This window comes from Pteropus medius, unplaced genomic scaffold (assembly GCF_902729225.1).
Source record: "Pteropus medius unplaced genomic scaffold, Ma_sr-lr_union100, whole genome shotgun sequence".
In the NCBI taxonomy this organism is placed as follows: domain Eukaryota; kingdom Metazoa; phylum Chordata; class Mammalia; order Chiroptera; family Pteropodidae; genus Pteropus; species Pteropus medius.
Window position 1 is genome coordinate 18,325,058 of NW_024340696.1, and position 21,986 is coordinate 18,347,043.

Below are 21,986 nucleotides of genomic sequence, written 5' to 3' on the forward strand. Positions count from 1 at the left end.
TTTCTTTTTTCATTTATTTATTTTTTCTCGATTTCTCCGCGGGCTGGATTATAAAACTCGCCCTCTCCTTTTGGGTTCGAGGAGCTAGGTTTCCCCCCGTGGGCCGCGTGCGGGGCGGGGGCGGAGGGGGCCCCGGGAGTTTTCTCCGGGGCCGGGTTGGGACGCGGCTGGTGAGTCCCGGCTCCGGCCCCTGAATTGGGGGGTCCGCGTCTGCCCCAAACGCCGCTTTCTTCCGTTTTCCATGTCATTTCCTGTACTAATAAGATGGTGGTCAAAGCAGGGGAGGAGAGCAGCAGCGAGTCGCCGCCGCCGCCGCCGCCGCCGCGCCGAGGCTGGCGCTGAAACTTTGCCTCGCCGGGGACCAGCGCGTCCGCAGCGCGGCCGCTCCCGCAGCGGGGGCCGCCAGCCGGGGCTGCGCCGCCTCCGCCGAGCCGCCCGCCGGGCCGCCCGCGCCGCCCGGGCCCCGCGGCTGCCGCAGCATTCCCGGGAAGGTGAGTCAGCCCCGGTAGCCAATGTGGCCATTGAAAATGGCTTCGGAAAGCGCTCGGCAGTTTGCCAGCGAGCGCGGGGGCCCCCGGTGCAGGGGATGCGAGCGGCTGCGGGGGGCGCGGGCTGCCGGGGGCCGGCGCGAACGGACCGGGGGGCCCCGGGCGGCCTGCGCCAGGGAGGGGTGGCTCGCCCCGGCCCCGCGGTGGGTTAACCCTCGGCAGGTAGCTGCCGCCGCTGCCGCCGCCGCCGCCGCCGCCGCTGCTGCGGGATTCGGGGACCGCCCCTCCGCCTCCTTCCTCCCCACTAGCTCCTCGCTCGCTCGCCTTGTTACAATGTAGCCTTTTCTCTGCGCCGCCGTTCTGCCCGCTGACGGACGTGGCCGCCGACCAATGGGAACGGCGGCACGGGCAGAGCGTTCGGAATGAGTCCGCGGTCACACGCGCGGGGCGGGGCGCCGAAGGCTGGAGGTTGCAGCGCGGCCGCTGGCCTAGTTCTCCCGTGCACTTTCGCTGGGCGTCTGGGGCTGATGCGGAGGGCTCTGGTCTTTTGGGGATGCGTGAAGGGCTTCTTCCATCGCGGTCCACGATTTCCCACTAAACGCGATCGAACCGGAGGGCGTTTCTTTAATATATTTTAAATCTTAGTTGCGGTGTAGACTCTTTGGGAAATCTCCGGAGTGTAGTCTCCATCCCTCCCACTTGCAGTACCCAAGGTTCTCTTGTATGCAGAAACTGCGGAAACTTCGCGGCCAATGACCTTTCTCCGGTCAAGGCCAGCATGCCCTAGGCAAGTTGCTTCAAGGAGAATACTAATGTCTTGGGTGCTGGGCGATGCTGGTTGAAAAGTTGCCTGTACCTTGAACCAGGTTGAGTTCCAGAGGCTTAGACTACCCCAGGATGGGCCGGGACTCGGGGGAGAAAAATGTTAAACCTCTCTTCCTTCTTAGGCGGTTTGCTTTATGTGGAGAAAGGCTATGGTATATAATTTAGAGTGGCTGAAAGGAAACACACCCAGTTCTTTGTGCGCGGGGACAGGAGACAATAATGAGAGATTGCTTTTGATACTTGGAAACGCTATAAACTTTACGGGGTTTGTCTGTTCTGGGGCAAAAGAATTTTCCGTGGAGCATCCTGCCTGCGGCACCCAAGCTTGTCTTTGCCCACATTCCCCTTGAGAGGAAGGAAGGTGTTGGGGGTGGGGATGGGGTCTGCGGGCCAGAAATAACAGGCTGTGTGTGGTCTTCTCTGGGGAGTGGGGCATGGTCTTTGCCCACCAACTCTGAGAGGTGGGCAAGCAGAGTGTTCTGTGAGCACGTGTCTGAAAACTTCCCTTCTGGGAATACAGCCCTGGCCCTTTGAGTGGATTTAATGGAAGGGGGCTTCTCCATCGGAATCCTTTCCCTGCCTAATAACTGTGTGACTATGGACTTGCCACTGTTACCTTGACCTCTCTGAACCTTGCTTCTCTATCCCTAAAATGAAGCCAACAAAGCCTGTCTGGCAAGGCAGTTTTGAGATCAAATGAAATGGCAGAGATAAAATGCCTCACCCATGGCTGATGTATGATTTAAGAAGGATTCTCTCTCCCTGAGATTAGTACACATGCTATACTGGGAATATCAGAAATGCCTGACAGGCCCCAGCCACGTCCATCCTGTCCCAAACTGACAGAACCTCCAAGGAGCAGCTGAGACAGAGTCTAGTTCCTTTCCCTAGTGACATTCTCAAAGATGTGGGGCTCCCCTTCCTTGTCCCAGAAGCCTTGATCAGCCATCACGACCATCACTTATATACTATTTTGACCTAGAGGACAGTTCTGTCCTCTAGACCCCTTAGATTAATGTATTTCATAAATTTGTTCTCCATACTGTCAAGTTAAGACTTTTTCATCTGAATCTTTCCTCACCTGGACTTACAGTTGGGCGGGGTAGTGGGGAAGGTTTCCCTGGTTCTGGGTTATTGGCAAGTATGAAGGAAGTTAAGAACACTGGACTAGGAGTCAGGAGTCGTCGCTGTTGATTCAGTTGCCTCCTTCACCTGCCCTCTTGACTATCTCATAGTCATAAGCAACATACGGAGTCCAAGGCTGTCCAATAATCTTCCTCCCTACACCTCCAAAGCTCTGATCTTGGCTGAGGCTACCACTATCCTGCTAGTCCTTAAGGCAGAAAGCTTGGTGCCTCTGTTCCCTCACCCCAATCTATTCTAGCTCCAGATCTGGGGAACTGCAGCCTATACATTGAATCCGTCCACTTCTCTCCCTCTCTTCCTTTCCAGAATTTTAGTCAAGCCATTGCTGTCTCTCCCCAGGGCGATAGCAAGAGCCTCCTAACTGTCCACCTGCAACCTCCCTTCCATGCCAGCCTCAGCATTGCAGTCAGAGTGATCGATTCCAAAGATCACATCAGGCCTTCCATTTCCTGCCTGAAGTCTTCCCAGTGCTTTTGGGATAAAGAACCAAATTGTTACCATGACCTAAAAGTCTCTGAGTGATCTAGCCCCTGTCCTTTCCTTGGCTTCATCTCTCACCCTCCCCTGGATCTCTCTGCACTCCGTGTCTTGTTCATGCTGGTCCCTCCTTCTGGAATACTGAAACAGTTGCTGTCTAATGAATGAGTTAAGGTTGGCGAAGGGCAAGATGGCGTGGGAAAGTGTCTGATGATCCTTAATGCTCTCCCTTAAATATTTTCAGTTCATCCAGGCACATGGTAGGACTGAATGTAGGTCCCTGTGTGCTGGGGTAGAGCAGTGTGACTGGCCAGTGAGTTGTGCACTACAGTGATACGTGTGACTTCTGGACCAAAGCATTTAGCTGCTGATATGGACCCTACAGAGTGCTGTGGCATGGCAGCTGGCATTAGGTGGGATGGTGGTTGCTCCTGCTAGCCTGGGTCACATGAGTGGAGCCCCTTGATGTCCCATGATAGACATGCAGCATGAGTGATAACCAAGCCTTTGTTGTTTTAAACCACTGGGATTCTAGGATTATTTGTTACTGCAGCATAACCCAGTTTGTCCTGACTGGGACTAGAGGAATGTTCCAAGCAGAGACAAGTATAGTTGACCCTTGAACAATGTGAGGGTTAGGGGTGCCGACCCCTCTGCCCCTTGCGTAGTCAGAAATCTTATAACTTTTGACTCTGCAAAAACGTAATTAGAGTCAGCCGTCCACATCCATGAATTCCCAACCGTGGGTTGAAAAAGTTGGCCTTTGAACAACACGGGTTTGACTCGCATGGGTCTACTTACATGCAGATTTTTAAACCTATGTTGCTCAAGAGTCAACTGTACACACACAGAGACTTGGGAAGGCTCATCCTCAGCAGCCAGAGCGACCTTTTAGATAAACAGATCTGAGTCTATTAACCCCTTCCTGAAAAACCTTCGGGGATTCCCTCTGCAGCTAGGAGAAAGACAAATCCTTCAGTGGCCCTCCAGACCGTATGGGGACACAATTGTGCATCCCTCTACTTGCTGTGTTATGCCTAATGTGGTGCTTTCCTCATGTTATCCCTTCTGCTCTGACCATGCATTCCACTTCTGCTTAGACCTCCTCATCCTTCATTTTTCAGCTTCAGCATCACCTCTTCAGGGAAGTCCTCCCTGATTACAGCCTCTCATGGCCCCATATACCTCTCCTTTGTAGCACTCATCTTAGTAGCAATTTTACACTTATTGATGGAATTACTGATTACATCTTACTTTTTTTTTTTTTTTCCACCAGACCGTAAGCTCTGAGAGGGTAGGACTTGGGTCGGCTTGTGCGTGCCCCGGTATGTCCAGTGTCTGCACATTAGAACTGCGAGAGAAACACCTTTCAATGAGTCCCTAAGCATTGACTGGGGCTCCCTGTGTGCTGGGGGCTAAGGACAGGATTAATGGATGCTGCTTCTCTGGGATGTGGGCGGGTGGATCCGACTGGAAGGAGGTGTCAGGCATGGCAGGCAAAGTGATTGGCTCATAGAGTACAAATACCACGCTCCCCGAACTCACAGATGTCCCTGCCCCAGGAGGACCACGTTTCTGGGATGTATGGGAGGAAATTCCAGGAAGGCAAGTGTGAGATTTAACAGACCTTTGAGGTCTCTGCTGATCTGGAGAGTATGTGATTCAGTGACAGGCCACAGATAGGAGACCCGAGGATGATGAAGACCAAGGTAATGACAATGAAGGCCGCTAATGTTTATGAAGGGGTCATTGTGTGCTGGGTGTGGTACTAAGCATGTCATATCCCTATGCAGAAAACAGCTCCACAGGGTAGGGATTGTTATTTCCATTGCACAGATGTGGAAACTGAGGCCCCACAAGACGAAATAAGGACTCCAGGGCTACATAAAGGTACGGCCAGGATTAGAACTCTGGCAGTCTGATGCCACCTCCTTAGGGATGCCCTAAGAGCGAGGGCAGAAGGCAGGACCCACTAAGTAGGAGCCCCTTTGGGAATGTCAAGTGGGGTTAGAAAGCCCTCATTGGAGAACAAGTTTCTAGGCAGTAGGGGTTTGAGCAAGGGGGTTTCTGGCCCAGAGGTGTCTGGTGGCCTTGGTGCCAGGGCTGGTCTAGGACCGTCTGGTGCATTTCTACCCCTGCCGAGGTGCAGGAGTTCTTGGGGGTCCCAGAGCCCTTGTTCTTAGAATGGGGCCTGGGAGGAGCTTCCCTGCAGCTGGCCCGGGGGCTGCACCAGAAAAATAAGCCATGCAGAAAGAAGGAAAACAATGAAGAAAAAAGAAAAATGTGCTGTTATTTTTAAAACGCCTGTTTCCTATTGCAGATTGATATCTGTGTTGGAAAGGCTGGTGTTCCCCAGCGCAGCCACACTCGTGCTGGTGTCCCTGGGCTAATGGTCTGTAAGAGGGACTCAAGTCTGGGGCGTCCTTCAGTCCTTCATTCATTCAGCAGGTGGTCAGTGTACATGGGCTTAACCTGTACCAGGCACTGTGCTGAGCTTGGGGATGTGTGTGGAACCTAGTCTTCACCCCCACAGAACTCACAGACCAGCGTGGGAGAAGGGCGGTTAACCACGCAGTTCCAGGTTATAGCGGAAAGGTGCAAGGGGGATGGCTATCGACACTAAGTCAAGGAGAACTTCTCTGAGGAAGAAGATTTGCCGCTGGATTTTGAAGGATGAGTAGGATCTGGAGAGCAAACGAGGGACAGGCATTCCAGCGTAGGGTATGGCTGACTCAAAGGCATGGCGCATAGAAGGGTTTGGAGAGGCTCATGTAGTTCATTTGGCTGGATAGTGTGTATAAGGGGGGAGGTGGAGGGAGACGAGGCTGGAAAAAGAGAATAATAGTGATATGACTAACACGCCAGTCCTGGTTGTAGGAGGACAAAGTCCACGTGGAGATCAGACCCAGGTCCCAGAGAGTAGCAGCAGCAGCAGCTTGGGTATGAGGCTGGAGGCAGGGAGGCCACTTAGGAAGCTGTTGCCGTAATCCAGGTAAGAGAGGGCGAGGAGGAGGATGAGGGCTTGGTGGTGGCCACTGCAAAGGGAAGGTGGGGGCACTGGGACTTGCCCCTCCACACTGGGGCTCAGAGCGGGTGGGTTAGGGGACAGTTCCAGGGGCCACAGGTTCCCTAGTATACCTAGCTTCCGTTTCTGAGTAGCCAAAGTGCCCCCAAATAAGACGTGGCAAAGTGCCTTGGGCTGGCCTCTTGGCAGGGAGAGGGGAAGTGAGAGGAAGCCGGGCGAGCGGAGTTGGGGGCGCAGTGCTGTGGCCTGGAGAGAGGTGTGGGCCTCTGGGTCACTTCTGTCCCGCCACTTTGGCAACCGGGAGACCTGGGCAAGAGGCTGCCCGTCTTGGGGTTGCCTGTTTCTTCATCTGCAAAGCAGGAGTGATGATAGCGCCAGCCTCATGCAGGCCCCAGAGGAAGAAGCCCCGAGTAGCCACGTGTGGCATGGGCCAGCTCTGGGGCCACCTACTTGGGCGTGAGATCATGACCAGAGGGGAGGCATGCCTCAGGGCACTGAAATAATCTTGTAGCCCTTGCTGGGTACAAGATATAAAAGTGTGTCACAGAGTTCTCTGCTTAAAGGTGACCTGACCACACTTTGACACACTGATACGTCCCGTCCCACGGGTTTGTGTTCAGGGCCAAACATGTCTGGGCCCCAGTTTCCATTTTTGTGAATGGAGACGATATTGTCCGTCCTGGACTACATTCTGTGGAAGAAAACTTTTTCCTCTGCGTTTTCCAAACCAAAGTTTAAGAGGAACATGGATGAGCACAGGGCACTTGACGGCGATCCCGTGAGCCTGCTTCCACATCTATTTATGGACAAGGAAACTCAGATTCAGAGAGGTTAAGGGGCTTGTTCCACATCACACAGCCATAATCTCATCTTTCCAATCACCATAAAAAACCCACATTTATAAAGGAAGCCTTGGGGGTCGCCTGCTCGTGTTAACAGTTCCCAACAGGTAGTCTAAACACAGGGTCTGATTTATAATCTCTTGTTTTGCACACTAGTTTCAGGCCCCTCTCTCTCCCCATCCCAGGAACCTCATGGGTCAGGACTGGCAAGCACATCTGGACAGACCAAGAGCCTCCATTGCAATGACACCAGCTGAGTGGGCAAAGCTGGAGAGGGGCAGAAGGCTGCTGGCTGTCCTGCTCCCTAGCATCAGCCTGAAATCGGCAGTGGGTGTTGAGGGGTGGGAACCCTGTTGGCAAACTGAGTAATGGCTTCTGGAGCCTTCAGTGCCTTCTAGAGCTTTCCCTTCTACCCCTCTCTCTTCCCCACCCCACCTGATCCATATGGGCAACCCAGGACACTCTCCCCAACTTCACTGTCTCTCAAACCCCTTAGCATTAGCCCATGAGGCAGGCAGGCCAGTTCTCATGACCTCTATTTTACCACTGAGAGAACTGAAAAACAGAGGGAAAGTGACTTGCTTAAAGTCGTACAATTTAGAGAGTGACCAAGCTAAAATTCTAACCCCAAATCTAGCACCCCTTCCTCAGCACCCCGGGCCTCCTCCTGGAATCGGAGAAGAATGGGGACCTCTGAGAGTGTTTGTCCCAGTCTCCATGCCCTGCCCTCCAAGACAAGAGGCCGTCTGGCCACTGGTTGGATATCTAAAGTGGCAGGAGCTCACTCAGACCTGGGGGACAGAGGCAGCATAACCCGGGTAATGTGCACAAAAGAACTTGGGGTGAGGAGAGGGTAGTGACCAGTGGGCTCCTTCTCCTAGGCTCATGGTAGATTTGGAGGCAAGTTGATCTTCTAGCAGGCAGGAAGATCAGCTTCATTTGGGCACTGAGCCGGGCTGGTGTGGACATCACCAAGCAAGTAAATATGAGACCACTCCCACAATGTCAGCTTTCCCGCAGTGGCTTCTCCCACTATCTGGTACTTTCCCCCAAGGGCCAGGAAGGGATCCTGCTGCTCGATGTCCAGGGGACGGAGATGGCCAGCTTGGGAGCCTCCAGGGTGGCTGAGGACCTAGAAAGCAACTGAATGGACCCTCGGCCCCAGGAGGGAGTGAGTCTCTCGTAGGGGCAGCTGACTGTGACCTAAATGGGGTGGATCAGCGTTGCCATGGCCCAAGATACAGAGAGGATGGGCTCTGGGTGGGTGGGTGAGTAGGGAGGAGGTTGCGGGCTGGGATCATCCCTGACCTCACAGCCTGGCCCTTCACTGCCCTAACCCAAACAGGGTGGCATTTTTCAGGGTGGTGCAAGATCGCTTCTCAGACCAGCGTGTTTTAGAGAGAAAGCCAGACTGGCCGGAGGGGGCCGGTGTTTGGGGAAAAGTGAAGAGGATCAGAGGTTTAAGGTGTTCCAGGGAGGAGGAGGATGGGAAAGGAGAAGCCTCCTAGCCTGGAATAGGGGAGAACAGGAAGGTGAAATCTGCAAAGGAAACTTAGCAGCCGGGGAAGAATTTACCCCAGAGAGAAGATGCTGGGTCTTGGTAGGAAAATGAGCAGAAAGGGGGGATCCAGGGCAGAGTTTCAGGCTGGGTGATCCCCAGCCTTTTATAAATATCAACAACAGCCAAACCCAGATAAGGCTCATAGGTGTGTATGGGCCTGGCCTGAAGCAGCGTGTTGCTCCATATGACGCAGGTCTTATTAGCCTAAGTTTACAGAGGAGAAATTGAGGCCCAGAAAAGTGAAATGATTTATCCAAGGTCACACAGCTATGACAGGCTGAACCAGGATTTGAACCCAGGTCTGTCTGATTCTGGAGTCCGTGCTCTTTACCACTGATTGCATGGGACTGCCTCACTGCTCCAGTGCCCGGCCGGAGCCCACGCTGGTTAGGGAGGGTGGACTGGAGGACTTGCAGGTCCAAATATCTGCCGCGTGAAGCTGAGTAGGATGGAGAAAGCACAGCGTTGGCCCTCTCTAGCATCAGGCCAGTGACCCTCTCTGTGCTTCCATGAGAAATGGGGATGCCTCGGGCAGGTACTGCCCATGAGACAGGACCTTCCCATCCAATATCTGGGCCAGCAGATGTTCATGGAGTGCCTCCTTGGGCTCTGGGCGTCCAAACATAACCACGTGATTTGATGAGCCCTTCACGCAGGTTATTCTGGGAACCCCAGGTGCAGGGCCCCGATAGTGCTATGGAGCAGGTGGGCTGCAGACCCCTGCTCAGCTGTGATCTCTGTGTTACCGGTCTGCAGCAAGATAGGTACAGACCTGGAGAATACATATGGAGAAACTCGTATCGCCGCTTGATATTGCCATGTCACTTTTTATTATAATTTATAAAAGCATCAGTTGGCAACAGATTGGAAAACTTAAAAAAAAAGTCTCTTTACCACAAATAGTTTGAGCATCTCTGGCCCAGATCCTAATTGCGATTGAAGGTAGGAAGTGCCCTACTTGCTCAGGGATGTGGTGGGGAGGGGAGCAAGTCATTCTGCCATGGGCGGCGGGGGAGGGAGAGCACCGGTTAGGCTTCCCAGCAGTGATGTTGACCTGAACCGTGAAGGAGGAGATGTTTGCCAAGTGAAGAAAAGGGAAGGACATTCCAGGCACAGGCAACAGCATGTGCAAAGGCAGGCAGAGTGAGGATCCTGCTGTTCTGGGGATGGCAAGTGATTTGGGCGTTTGGAGAAAAGTTGGTAGAGACCGCCCCGGAGAGGCAGGTCAGGGCCAGACTGGGAGGGCCTTGAATTCCAGGCTAAGGAGCTGAGACTTAAAAGACTGTCCCGGAGGCAGTGGAAATGAGGCGGGTGATAAGATCACAGCTAAGTGGGTGCTTTAAAGGACTGAAGGGGCCGTGTGGGTGTGAGTTCCCTTTTGGTCTTCAGCCTTCAGGAAGGTGTTTCTTGGTGCCCAGTGGAGTAAGCTGTTGTGAACAGGCCTTCTGAAGCAGCCAGCACCATAGTTCAGCCCGGCTGCCCTGCGAGTTAGTCCTGGCTGGACATGCAGGCAGGTCTCTGGTATGAGTGGCAGGCCTTCCCAGGCTGTCCCGGTTGGCATCTAGTGTGACTGACTGGCCCTGGTGGGATCCTCTTGTCCCCATTGCCCTAAGCAGCCAGTGTGGTACGCTGTCAAAGTGATTGTGCCGGCCACCCCCTAAAAGTCCAGAGTCACACTCAGGAGTGTGACCAGGAGGGGGGAGGCTGAGGTTGGGAGGTCGGCTGGACACCGGGAACCTGGTGTGTGATGATATGGGGTCTGTTTAGGAGGTGAGCAGTGGACAGTGGCCTAAAGTTGCCTCCTGCATGAATCCTCTGAGGGGCCAGGGCTGAGCCTTGCATTTGTAGCCTGAGGAGTGAACACTAGTTCGAGGCTGTGAAGGACAGTTAATGTCCCAACGTGGGCCAACTCAAGGGAGCAGACAGTTCATTGTCAGGGAGTTGCTGCCATGGTCCTTGGCTCTGGCACAACCTTCTGTCCTGAGAGGAGCCGACCTGCCTTGTCCTGGGCCTGCATGTGGCCACAAGTCCACGGAGAGTGCCAGCTGCCAGGGAGGGAGCTGTGGGAAGTGCTTCTCCCGCCAGCCCCAACTACACCCTCCTCCTCTGGGGCCCCTGTTCAGGGTGGCCCAGCCTTCTGCTCCCTCCCTGCAGCTCCCTGTCAGCTGGGCCCCACACAGCAGGCCCGGCTGTCTGGCTGCCTTTCAGCAGGCAGTCCAGCTGCCTGGGATCCATGGGACGGGGCTGGGCAGGCATTCACAGCCTGTCCAGGCGCAGGCTTTAGGGCCAAGAGTCATTGAGGTGCTTTGGTTTTGAAAGTGGCCTTGGTCATACTTGGAGGCTCCAGACTCCTCAGACCTCTCTGGCTCTCTGCCTTGGGCTGGTCCTGCTCTGGACTCTGTACTTGCTGAGGGTCTCCCTGAGGTGGGGCAGGGCCGGCCTGGGACGGCCAAACCCGCTTCAGGCTTGTCCGCTGCTGCAGTGTCCCAGAGCTGGTGCTTTCACTGTTGGGACCAGGAGGGACCTCCATGCTTCTCGGTGGCCTCTCTTCTCACAGGACCCGCTGAGCCTGTTTCGCGTGGCCCAGGCCTCTTTACCTCCCAGATCTAGTCATCCAAGGCCGTGCCCTTTGTTCTTCACAGGCTGTTGGCTTCTCTCGGTCACAGCTTTGCTCTTCTTCTTGTAGTTCTGTTGCTTGCCCCTTGCCTTAATTCCGTGGGCTACCGGTGAGGCAAGGACTCCTTGGCCTGGCTCCCAGGGTCCCCGCCCTCCACCCCCAGTTTCAGGTAGAAACTAGACTCCTTGGCACCTGCCAGTGGCTCCCTGCTCTCCACGAGCACCCTGGCCTTCGGCCTAGCACAGCGGCCAAGAGAGGCTCCACGGCTCTTTGAGACCCACTCCTGTCTCCTGTGTCCTCCTCTCTGCCTAGAGAATCCCTCTGCCTTCTTCCTTCCTGGTCCCTGCCTAGGGCCAGTCACGGGCTCCTTTCTGGCCGCCCCTGGGCCCTCAACTTTGCAGCAAGTCCGGCTGCTTTGGGAGCTCAGTCATTGCCACCTCCTTTGTGAAGGGCCCAGCATCCACGGTGTGGATGGGGCTTCGCATTTTGTGGGAATCCGGACGGTTCTCACAGAGGCTACGTGGATGCTCTCATTTCATCTACACAGCAGGCTGGGGAGGTGGATACTTTGAGCCCATTCTGCAGATGAGGAAGTTGAGGCTCTCGGGGGTTTGGTGACTTTGTCAAGGTCTTATAGGAAGTCAGGGGCAGAGATGGGGCTCAGACTCACATCTCGTAGTACTTCTCTTAACCCCATAGCTGCCTCGAAGGTAAGAACTTCATTGACCTTCGCTTGTTATATTGTCAGGGGCCAGTGCCTGACTAGGGCCTAGCCGGGCTAGGCTCAGCCTCTTGGGGCTTAGGGCTCAGTTGTTGCCTGGAATCAGTGTCACAGTCAGGGACAGTCATCCCTGTGAGCTTTTCACACCCCCTTTCTCCTCCTCCTTCCTTCCCAAACTCTCACCCGCAATGTGAGTTCCTCTCGGAGACATAGCTGAGAATCAGGCTGATGCAGGGCATGCTGGCCAGGGGCTGAGGGCAGCTGAGACAGGGGTTGGCCAGGAATCACTGGGGAAGGGGATAGGGAGAGGCTGGGCAGTGGGAGCCGGACTCTCAGTAGCTGGCCTATGTGCCACTGAGTCACACTGAGGGCTCACAGCTCTTGCCTTTCCCTCCTCCAGGGTCTGATGCTCTGTGCTTCCTTAAAGCCACTCTTGCTGTGGGGAGACCGAGGGCCTTGCTCTTCCCCTGATGAGGCTTTGAGGTTCAGAAGGGCCAGTAACTCACCTCTCCTGTGGTATTTGAATTCTCTCTCCAATCCTCCGACCCATCTAATCTCCCCACCCCAATGCAGACACTTGCAGACCTCAAGCCTCCAGGGACCAGTAGCTCATTGGTTCCCAAGGCAGCTCATTGTGTCTTTTCTCTGTTGTTTTAATAAGTTTTAATTATGTACAGAATATACAAATACATCTTTACTGTAAAAAAAAATCAAATATTATTTAAAAAGCTAAATATTATTTTCCTTGATAACACGACATTTCAGCTTCCTCTGTGGTTAGTCATCGCAGTTATTACTTTGTTATAAATCCTTCTAGATCTAGATCTTTCTATACATCGATACACTGTAGGAATATGTATCATTATTGCACAGTGTACGTATATTTAAACAAATGATTTCATGTAGTATATGAAGATCATTCTGCAAACTGTTTTACTCACTTAACTTTGAATGTGGAAAATCTAGTCATGGTTTTACATAGTGAGCTACCATAATTTTTTTCTTCTCTCTCTCTCTCAACTGATAAACGTGGCTTTAGAGAGGACCATCATTTATTTAGCCATTCTCCTGCTGCTGGGCATTTCGGTTCATTCTGATTTTATTCTTGTGTCTCCCTGGGCATATCTAGAGTAGCTACTGCTGGCTTATGGGAGCCTGCTCATTTTTAAATTTTTACTGCACAATATTTAAAATCTGTCCACTGAGATTTTGCACGGAACAAAATGTTTCCCTATGGGTCTCTCCGCTATTCCTGGGTCTTGATAGCCAGAGAGAACGTCTGCTTCCCTGTCCCCACCAGTCCCCAGAGATCTGGGAACAGTGGTGGTGGCCTCTGGAGCCTTTCTCCTTCACAGTAGGGTTTTTCTGCCCTTTCTCAAAAGGCTCGTTTGAGTGGCTGTGAGTAAGTGGACTCTGGAGTCTGAATGCTTTGGTTCAAATCCTGATCTTTCTGGGGATACTGCTTAACCTCTCTGTGCCTCAGTTTCATCCTCTGTCACCTAGAGATGACAATAGCATCTATGTCATTGAGCTACTATGAGGACCAAGTAAGCTAACATGTGTAAAGGGCAAAACACCGTGCCAGGCACATAGCAAAATTCCAATGACGTTATTATCTCCTGCATTAGCTCCAGACCCCACTCTGTGGGCAGAGGGCCTTTGTTCCCGGTGAGCAGCCTGGGTGGCTCCAGTCTTTGCCATGGCATCATCCCACTGCCCACTGATTTCCCAGCGGAGGCTGCTGCCTGGGAGCGTAGTGGGCATCAGGTTTCTGCTCAGATTCTGGACTTAGGCCTACGGAGAGGGAAGGAGGTCAGCCCGACCCAGTGGCCAGGAGCCGGTAACGTAACCCCACACCCCAGGCAGATTTACCAGCCCTCAATGGGGCCTGTTGTGGCTGGGGATTTGATATCCCTTGGCCTGCGTGGGGGGCAGGAGAAGAAAGCAGCTCGGGGCCAGCCTGTCCCCTGAGAGGCCTGGGGCCTCGCTGGGCCACACGGGCTGCTCCAGGCATGGGTTTGCCTTTCAGCCCTTGGGGCAAATCACTGCCGGTGATTGTATATTTAGTGCTGGAAAGGATGGCCTTTTTGCTCCTTTCCTCATGCCCCCCTTCCCTTTCAGGTTTTAAACCACCTTTATGCCACCATCTAACCAGCTCCTCACAGCCACCTCTGAAACAGGCAGGCTGGCCAAGGCCGTTTGACAGATATGAAAACTGAGGCTAAGAGAGGTTAAGTGACTCCCAAAACCACACAGTCAGCCATTGGCAGGATTGGGAATATACCCAGGCCATCTGGCTCCTCGTTCAGTTCTTTTTCATAAGGCCACCCAATGTGATAGTCTTGGCAGAAGGTGTCCAGCAGGGTGGCCCTGCTTGACCTCTTGCCCTCTGGGCAGTGGCATGTGTGGTCAGTGAACACAGAGGGTTGGGTTTATTTCCTGAGAGGTGAGAAGCACCGTGGTGGGCCCAGGGCCCAGCCTTTCTCTAGCGTCTGCCACAAACCCTCCCAGGAGCCAGAGGTGGTAGGGGACACAGTGTGGCTCTTCAGCTGAGGTCATCTGCCCTCTCAGCCTATCCCATGGTGTGGCAGAGGTGGCAGCAACCCTGGGGGCTCTGAGTACTTCTCCCAAACAGGCAGGAGAGCAGCTAGCATTGGGCCCTCTTTAGGACTGGAGAAAGCAAGGCCCAGGCCCAGGGGCTGGTCTGAGCTGGTGGCTGTCAGAGGGAAACGCAAACCCACCTCCTCCTAGTCACAGACCCTCAGCAATCATGCTGCTGACCGACCTCACCAAAGGCGGTGACCTGGCCTAGCTTTGAGTTAGGAGCATGGTCGTTGGTATCAGAGGCATGTGGGTTTGGGTCCTGGCTCCATAATAAATGTTCATATTTATTGAACACTTACTATGTGCTATTCTAAGTCTTGACCTGTAATATTTCACTAAATCATCAAAAAATTCTCATGCGGTAGATACCATTATTATTCTCCATTTACAGCTGAGGAAACTGAGGCACAGAGAGGCTTGGTGACTTCCCAAGGTCATGCGGGGGTGAAACCGGGATTTGGATCCCAGCAGTGTGGCTCCAGAGGGTGCACGTGAGCCCCTGCAGTGCCTCCGACAGCCAGGAGGGCCACAGGGCCGCAACGCACCTGTCTTACTTCTGGTGCGATGCCTGACCCACGGCCGGCAGTATACATTTGTCAGATTAATTGCATGAATGAATGTGAGGCTTTGGACAAGTGACCCAGCCTCTCTGAATGTCAGTTTTCTCACCGTAAAGCGAGTGAGGACCGAGCCACCTTTCCTCCAGCGTCGATGGGAAGGGTCCAGTGCGGTGATATTGGAAATTGCTAAGCTCAGGGCTTGGGCCATGGCAGCTCTGGGGAGACAGTGCCGCTGAGCTGCTATGAACCGTGTCCTAGCAGTGGGTAGTGCTCCAAGCTGCTGCACTGGCACTCAGCCGCCTGCCCCCAGAGGACAGAGGCGAGTTGTCTCTGCATGGGTGGCTGTGGCGTGTCACCTGTGGCTGGCCTTGGGCTTCCTCTGGGCACAGCCAGGAGCCAGAGGGGTTGAGGGTGAGCACCATGACCGCTCATTTGGGACTCCTGCGTCCCTGCGGGACACTCACAGCCTGGGGGGTGCTTCGAACACACACTTTCTCATCAACTTTCGAGCTCATCTTTCACTTAGGCTCAGGGAGGTGAGGCAGCTTGCCCGGATTCCTACAAATGTGGAGCGGAATTCCAGTCTGCCTCACTTAGTGCCTTCTGAGGAGCCCTCTCCAGTTGCTCACGTGTACCCTGTGGGCAGAACCAGATCAGGGGGGCCCCTGGAGGTCTCAGGGGTGGCCCCCACCTCAGCTGCCCCTGTGTAGAAGGGCTCATCTTCCACTCATATTTGCTCTTTTTTGTAAATGGCTGTGACAACGGGCTCTCTGCAGGGCTCAGGAGATGCGATTCCATCCTTGGACTACACCACGGGTTTGCTGTGTGTCCTTGGGTTAAGTTCCTTCTCCTCTCTGGGCCCTGTAAAATGAGTCTATGGGGGTCACTGATACCTCTTTTGCTGTCCCTCCTTTAAGGGGGTTGATGTAGGCTTTGGCGCCTAGACTGGCATTATCTCAGCCCCTTTTTAAGATACTAGGATATTGGGGACCCTCCTCCTTGCCAGTTGGGACAGCTGGGCTTGGAGTTGAGGACTAGTTTCTGGTATTGAATAGGCTGACAAGCGCATGTCAGAGTGCAGTGGGGCTTGCCAGGGAACCTCTGCTGGGTCCACTTCCCTCGCCCCATGCTGAGACCTCGAGGTTTGGCAGACAACACCTAGCCTTGGGGCGGGGGAAGGTACTGCTTTTAGAGTTCACGAGATCTGGGTTTGAATTCTGGCTCTGCCACTTACCTTTGGCTACCTACTTTCTTCACCATTGCAATAGGGGCGATAAAACTTTCCTCCTAAGGTTGAGGTGAGGATGAAATGCGTACATTTCTCCCCAGCAACCTGCTGACGCTAATAGGTCCTCAGTGGCGTGCATGGGTCTGTTGACTGTGGAGGGGCGGGGGTCAGAGACAGCTCCATAAGCCTTGCCAACAGCCCGGGAGGCTGAGTCCAGAAATAGAAGACCCCAGAGACAGAGGCTCCTGGTGGCCAGGCTGGGAGGCCACAGTGAGCTGGCAGCTCGGGCCTCCCCTCCCTACCGAGGCTGTTGGCTGCATAAATTACTCGGCAGCCTTTGGGCTAATTTTACCTTCTTGGTTTTCATGAATCATTTCCCATCTGGGGGCGTGTGAGAGAAATGGAAACAGCTCTGCCAGCTGGATGCCCGGGCTCCAGATGCAGAGAAACGCCCATGGTGAGCCCTGCTTGTGTGCTCTCAGAAGCAAGGACAGGACACCCAGGGACCCCAGAAAGGGACCCCGGGGCCAACTTCTTCCAGCTGTGTCCCTGTGGATAGATTCTCATGATTTGGGGTGAATGAGCCACAGCAGGTCCTGGGGCTGGAACTGGGCTCCATCTAAAGGAATTTGGAATCACATGGCTTTACCATGATAGTCATCCGTGTCTATTTTGACCTCAGCAATGGAATGGTTTAGCAGAGAGACCCTCGTGACCTGCTGGGGTGCTTCTTTGTGGTACAGGTCCAGAAATTAACACAAATCCTGGATTTTCATAGTCACAGAATGCCAGAGCTGGCAGGTCCTCACAGAAAATCAAGACCTAACTGCCTCATCATACACGTGGGTAAACTGAGGCTCAGAGAAGGAAGCAATTTATTCAAGGTCAACAAATCAGTGGAAGAGGGGATGCTGATTATTTATTGACTGTTTATACCACTTTGCTCACAACAAACCCTATTTGATAGTTATTATCCCCATTTTATGGACGGGTCACTGAAGGCACAGAAGGTGAAATAACTTCTCCAGCCGATATGGCTGGAAGTGGTGGAGCCGTGATGTGCACCCAAGCCGTCTCACTTCAGAGCCCACATTCCAGCTTCTGCACCAAGCTGCGTCTTGCCGGTGGGCTACAGGGCTGCTTTGTCCCCTCCCTCCGCTCTCCTCCCATGCCCCTGGGAGTGGGTTCACAGGGTCGCTGTGAAGTAGTCCTGGAAGCTTCCGGCTCACACCCTCTCATTTTTTTCCATTCACTGAGTACAGTCAGCCCTCCCTATCAGCGGGTTCCGCATCCAGGGGTTCGACTGACCTGAGATGGAAAATATTTGAAAAAATAAGTTACGTTGTTGCTGACATGTACTATATAGTTAGGCCTACTGTGGTTGCAGGTACAGACTTTTCCTTGTCATTATTCCTTAAACAATACAACATAACAACTATTTATGTCGTGTTTACATTGTATTAGGTATTATAAGTAATCTAGAGATGATTTAAAGGACATAGGAGGATATGCCTAGGCAATATGCAAATGCTACGCTATTTTATGTAAGGCACTTGAGCATCTGAGGATGTTAGTACCCACGGGCATCCTGGAACCAATGCCCTGTGAATACTGAGGGACAGCCGTATGTATCGATCAAGCCCCTACTGGGTGCCAAGAACTGTTCTGGGCATTGGAGATTTGGCAGCGGCCAGAGTGGACAGAGTCTGGGAGGCCAGCGAGGTCCCACCCCATCTTACCTGTGTCTGGGTTCTTACAGGACAGTGTCTGCATGGCGTTTTGGTCTCAGCCATGCTGGCTGCAAACTCAGATGCCCGGCCTAGGCAGGGAACGTACCCGACTGGCACAGGCCAGCTGACGAGCTGGAGATTAAGTGCCTTGAGCAGGGCCACCACCACCTAGCTCCAAAAAACTGTTGCCATGGGAGACTGCCTGCCTGGTGTTTCTAGTGCTTCTGATTTTCCAGAAAAGCTGAGCATCCATGTTTTTACACAAAATCTTCTGTTTCTTCAAAGTTGGCAACTAAAGTGAAAATAAAAATTGGAAAAAAAACCCAGCTGCCAGTTTGTAACTCGTGGATCGTTTCTTCTACCGCCTCCCTGCTGCCCCAGCCTCTGGTTGGAGCAGGTTCTCCTTCTCATTATCTCTCAGTGATCACGTCTCCCAGGAAGTTCCTTCGCTCCCTGCCAGAGAATACTTTTCCCCGCCCCCACTTGCGGTTTGTCACCCCTCGTACTAGACTGCCACTGTGAAGCGGTGGGAAGGGCACGGACTTCGACTTAGACTCCAGACAGCTGCTGTGCAGCCTTGTTCAAACCACTTAACCTTTCTGAGCCTTCATTTCCTATCTGAAAAACAAGTAAAGCTGCACTTAGTAGGTTGTCGAAAGAACTATATACAATCAGACGGATACTCAAGTCAAGCAGGATTAGGCAAAAATGGAATTTAGGAGCTCAGCAAAGTGAGAAGTCCAAGACCATCACAGCTTCAGGCACAGCTGGGTTGAGGAGCTCACACTGCGCAAGCAGGACGTGGTCTGTCCTCTTACTCTGAGTTCTTCTGTGCTGGCTCCATTCATAGACAGGCCGTTGTACATGGTGGCACAGTGGCTGGCTGCTAGCAGATTTATACTTCATGCTCTATTATTTCACCAGTCTCTCTTGCCAGCAGATTCCTCCAAGCCTCCAAACTGCAGCTTGTGTTTGGTTGGGTCCTATACCCTTCCCTGCACCATTCACCATGACTTGCAGATAGGAACACTGATTGGTTGGTCCTTGATCACTCCTCTTTCCCAGAGAGGTATGTTTGGAGAAGGGGGCTCCCCAAGGACACCAAGGGACTTAGTGCCAGAAGGGGGAATGGATGACAGCAGGAAAACCTACAGACATTCTACCCAGACTGGAAGCCTCAGGAGGGTGGGGACCTAGTTCACTCCAGGGCTCCTAGCACCTAGGACAGTGCCTGGCACTCCATAGCATGCAAACACACGGCAAGTGAATGAGCGGGTATCTTCTAGCATGCATGTGCAACACCTGCACAGAGCTGGCACTAGCCACATCTGGGGCCCTCCTGCCTCCATCCTGGAGGACTGGGATGGAAGTCTTCCATCCTGGCCAGGTTCACCTCCCTCGTGGAATATCACAGTTCCACAACGTTGAGCTTGTCAGCTTGGCCCCGGAACACCTGTTTGTTTGGGCAAGCGTGGTAGACAGTAATTGTGATAATTAGCGCTCACACCAGCTTGTACTCATTTTCAGAAACCATCTGACTCTTTGTTTACTTCTTTATCGCCTGTGTCCAGATAATTTCTTTGACACTTTTTTGAGATTGAGCTGCAAGTAGAGCTCCAGTTTCATCAAATGTAAAAAAGGGGTATAATCTATCCTGCAGGGCTGCGGAGAGGATTAAGTAAGACAATAAAGAAGTATAACACCTGGCACAAGGCCTGGCACAAAGCAGGTGCTCAGTTAAGGCCAGATTCCCTTTGCATCCCTTCAAATCAAAGTCTTAGTGTGAGCCCACATGTACGAGCCTTCTCATGAGTACATGGGAAGATACTCAATTAATTCTTAATAAATGGCCACTAATGGCATACACACTGACACCTCTACACACACATATAATCAGGGAAAAACCCCCATCTTATGGCATAGGTGCTAAGGCTTCATGGATCGGCAAGAGTTTATTACTCATGGCAGAGCAAATAGCACGTAGCACCGGTTACCCCACTCCCAAGTCCCATGGGTGACATGATGGACCTAGATGTGACTGTGCAGACCGTGGGTTGCACTGCCCCAGAACTCGGAGCAAAGGACTCGGTATCTTTTGTAGCAAACAGTAAACAAGCCAGTTCCCCTTATTTGGGGGGTGAGTTTTTGCACAGTATTCTTGCTGTGGTATCTCTGACCTACTTGATTCTACCAAAATGGCTCAGGGTCAGAGGATGTTGAGGACTTAGAGTTTCTCGTACTCGGTTGGGCTGCTCAGAACCCATGGTGGACCACCTCTCATCACACACACACACACACGTGCGTGTGTACACCTTACTTGTCCAAAGATAGAATGGTGGCCTGGCTTCCTGATTGTGAGTTCCCTTTTAGAGGTGTTAATGCCTGCTTAGTGGTGATATATACTGTGGCTTCGAGCACCTTGCAGTTTAGACTAGTACTTCTTAGACTCTACTGTGCTTACAAATCACCTGGGCATCTCTTCTTTTTGGAGAGACTCTGTTTGGGGAAGTCTGGGGTGGAACTAGCAATTGTGCATTTCTAACAAGCTCTGACACTGCTGGTCTGTGGACCACACCTTGAGAAGCAAGGATTTAGGTGACTTTTGAAATTTCTTTTAATTCTGAGATTCTGGGTAAGACTGGGGAGAAAAAAATAGTGAGAAGGGCAGGAGCAGGACGGAGGAGAAGGAGGCAGCAGACGTGAAGGCTGGTGCCAGGCCCACCGGAGCCCTGATGGCCCTGCAGCCCCTCACTCCACAGGCCTCCCTCCCAGCTCCCACTGGCCTCGTGGTGCAGACAGTGGGACCCCTTTCCTTGAGGCCAGAATACCACATGGTGTTTCGCCAGGGTCTTACCTCGTTAAAGAGAGACCTCAGTTTCCTCGTTTAGGAGGGACTTGGATCAAAAGGTCTGGGTGCATCCTTTCAGCTCTAACAATGTGTAGGAGGCAGGAAGATGGAAGAGCACACGGTACCCAGCCCTGCCCCTTAAGAGCTGCAGGTGTGCTTGGGGGTAGATCGCTTTATCTGCATTAGCGTCATGGTGGTAAGTTGCTGAGGAAGCCAGAGGCTGTGTTTGGTCCCCTGCACCTGGCTGGCACCAGCAAGCGATCTTAACGCAGGATGGCTCTGATTACCCTTAAGTGAATCACCTATCCAGGCCTCTTTCACTCAGGACCTTCCTACCCTCCTGCTTTGTTATCTGCAAGCATGGCCTCCCTGAGGCCCTGGAAACCTCAGCCCAGAGACTCTACGCTGCTTGCCTGCCTGACCCTGGCCCTCCACGAGCACATGCCCCCTTCCCCCAAGCCTTATTTGGCTGTGCTCAATTTGGTGCTTGGAATGCTGGGGCCCCATTGGCCTCAGGGAATTTGTTGGGACTTCAGGGTCTCCTTCCAGGGGGACAGCAGGTGGTTGGGGGGAGCCCCCTCTGCCCACTCTCCGTCCATCAGCAGAAGCCCTCTCCTCCTTTCCCGCTCCCTTCACAGGCATGCTGAGGGGAGGTGTCTGGGCAGCCTGGGACTTATTTTTACACTATTAATAATGAATTGTAATTTTTACTCTTTCTTATGCAAAAAAAAAAAATAGAAGAGTATAATAAACTTCCATGTACCTATTGCCCAGCCTTAATAATTAATAACTGCTAGGCTTTATTAATCTATTTTTCTAATCAGAAATGCATACACCTGGTATAAAATTCAATGAGAAGTAAGTCCCTCTTCCCCATAGCCCTCAGTCCCACAAGCAGCAGCTGTCACAGCCCAGAGCTATTCTGCACACACATGAGCACATATAAATATGTGTATCCATTTTATTTTATTAAAATGGGGCATGTTTATTTTAGAAAACACATGTATATAGCTTACTTTGTGTCAGTCACCATTCTAGGTATATTACAAGTATCAACTCATTTAATCCTTACCAGGTAGGTGCTATGAACAACCCCAGGCACAGAGAGGTTAGGGAGCTCCCCGACATCACATAGCAGTAAGCGATACAGTGGGGAGCCGAGCCTAGGCAGCCCAGCCCCGGAATCCATTCTCTCAACCACCATTTTCTGCTTCCTCTCAAATTATACGCACTGTTCTTTCTCTCCATTTTGTTTTCACCACTAATTAGGGAATCCATTCAACAAATGAATATCGTGTGCCCACTTTGCTTCAG

General features: G+C 52.7%; 1 protein-coding gene across 2 annotated transcripts in view; it reads left to right on the forward strand.

The window, feature by feature from the left end:
* Positions 1–248: 248 nt before the first annotated feature.
* Positions 249–21,986, forward strand: part of PRDM11 (PR/SET domain 11) — an 80,704-nt gene continuing 58,966 nt past the window's right edge. The window contains exon 1 of one of the 2 annotated variants that reach the window (XM_039867704.1): positions 249–491. The gene's annotated coding sequence lies outside the window, so the exon portion shown is untranslated. The remainder of the gene's footprint in view (positions 492–21,986) is intronic. The other variant, XM_039867669.1, reaches the window with a different exon arrangement.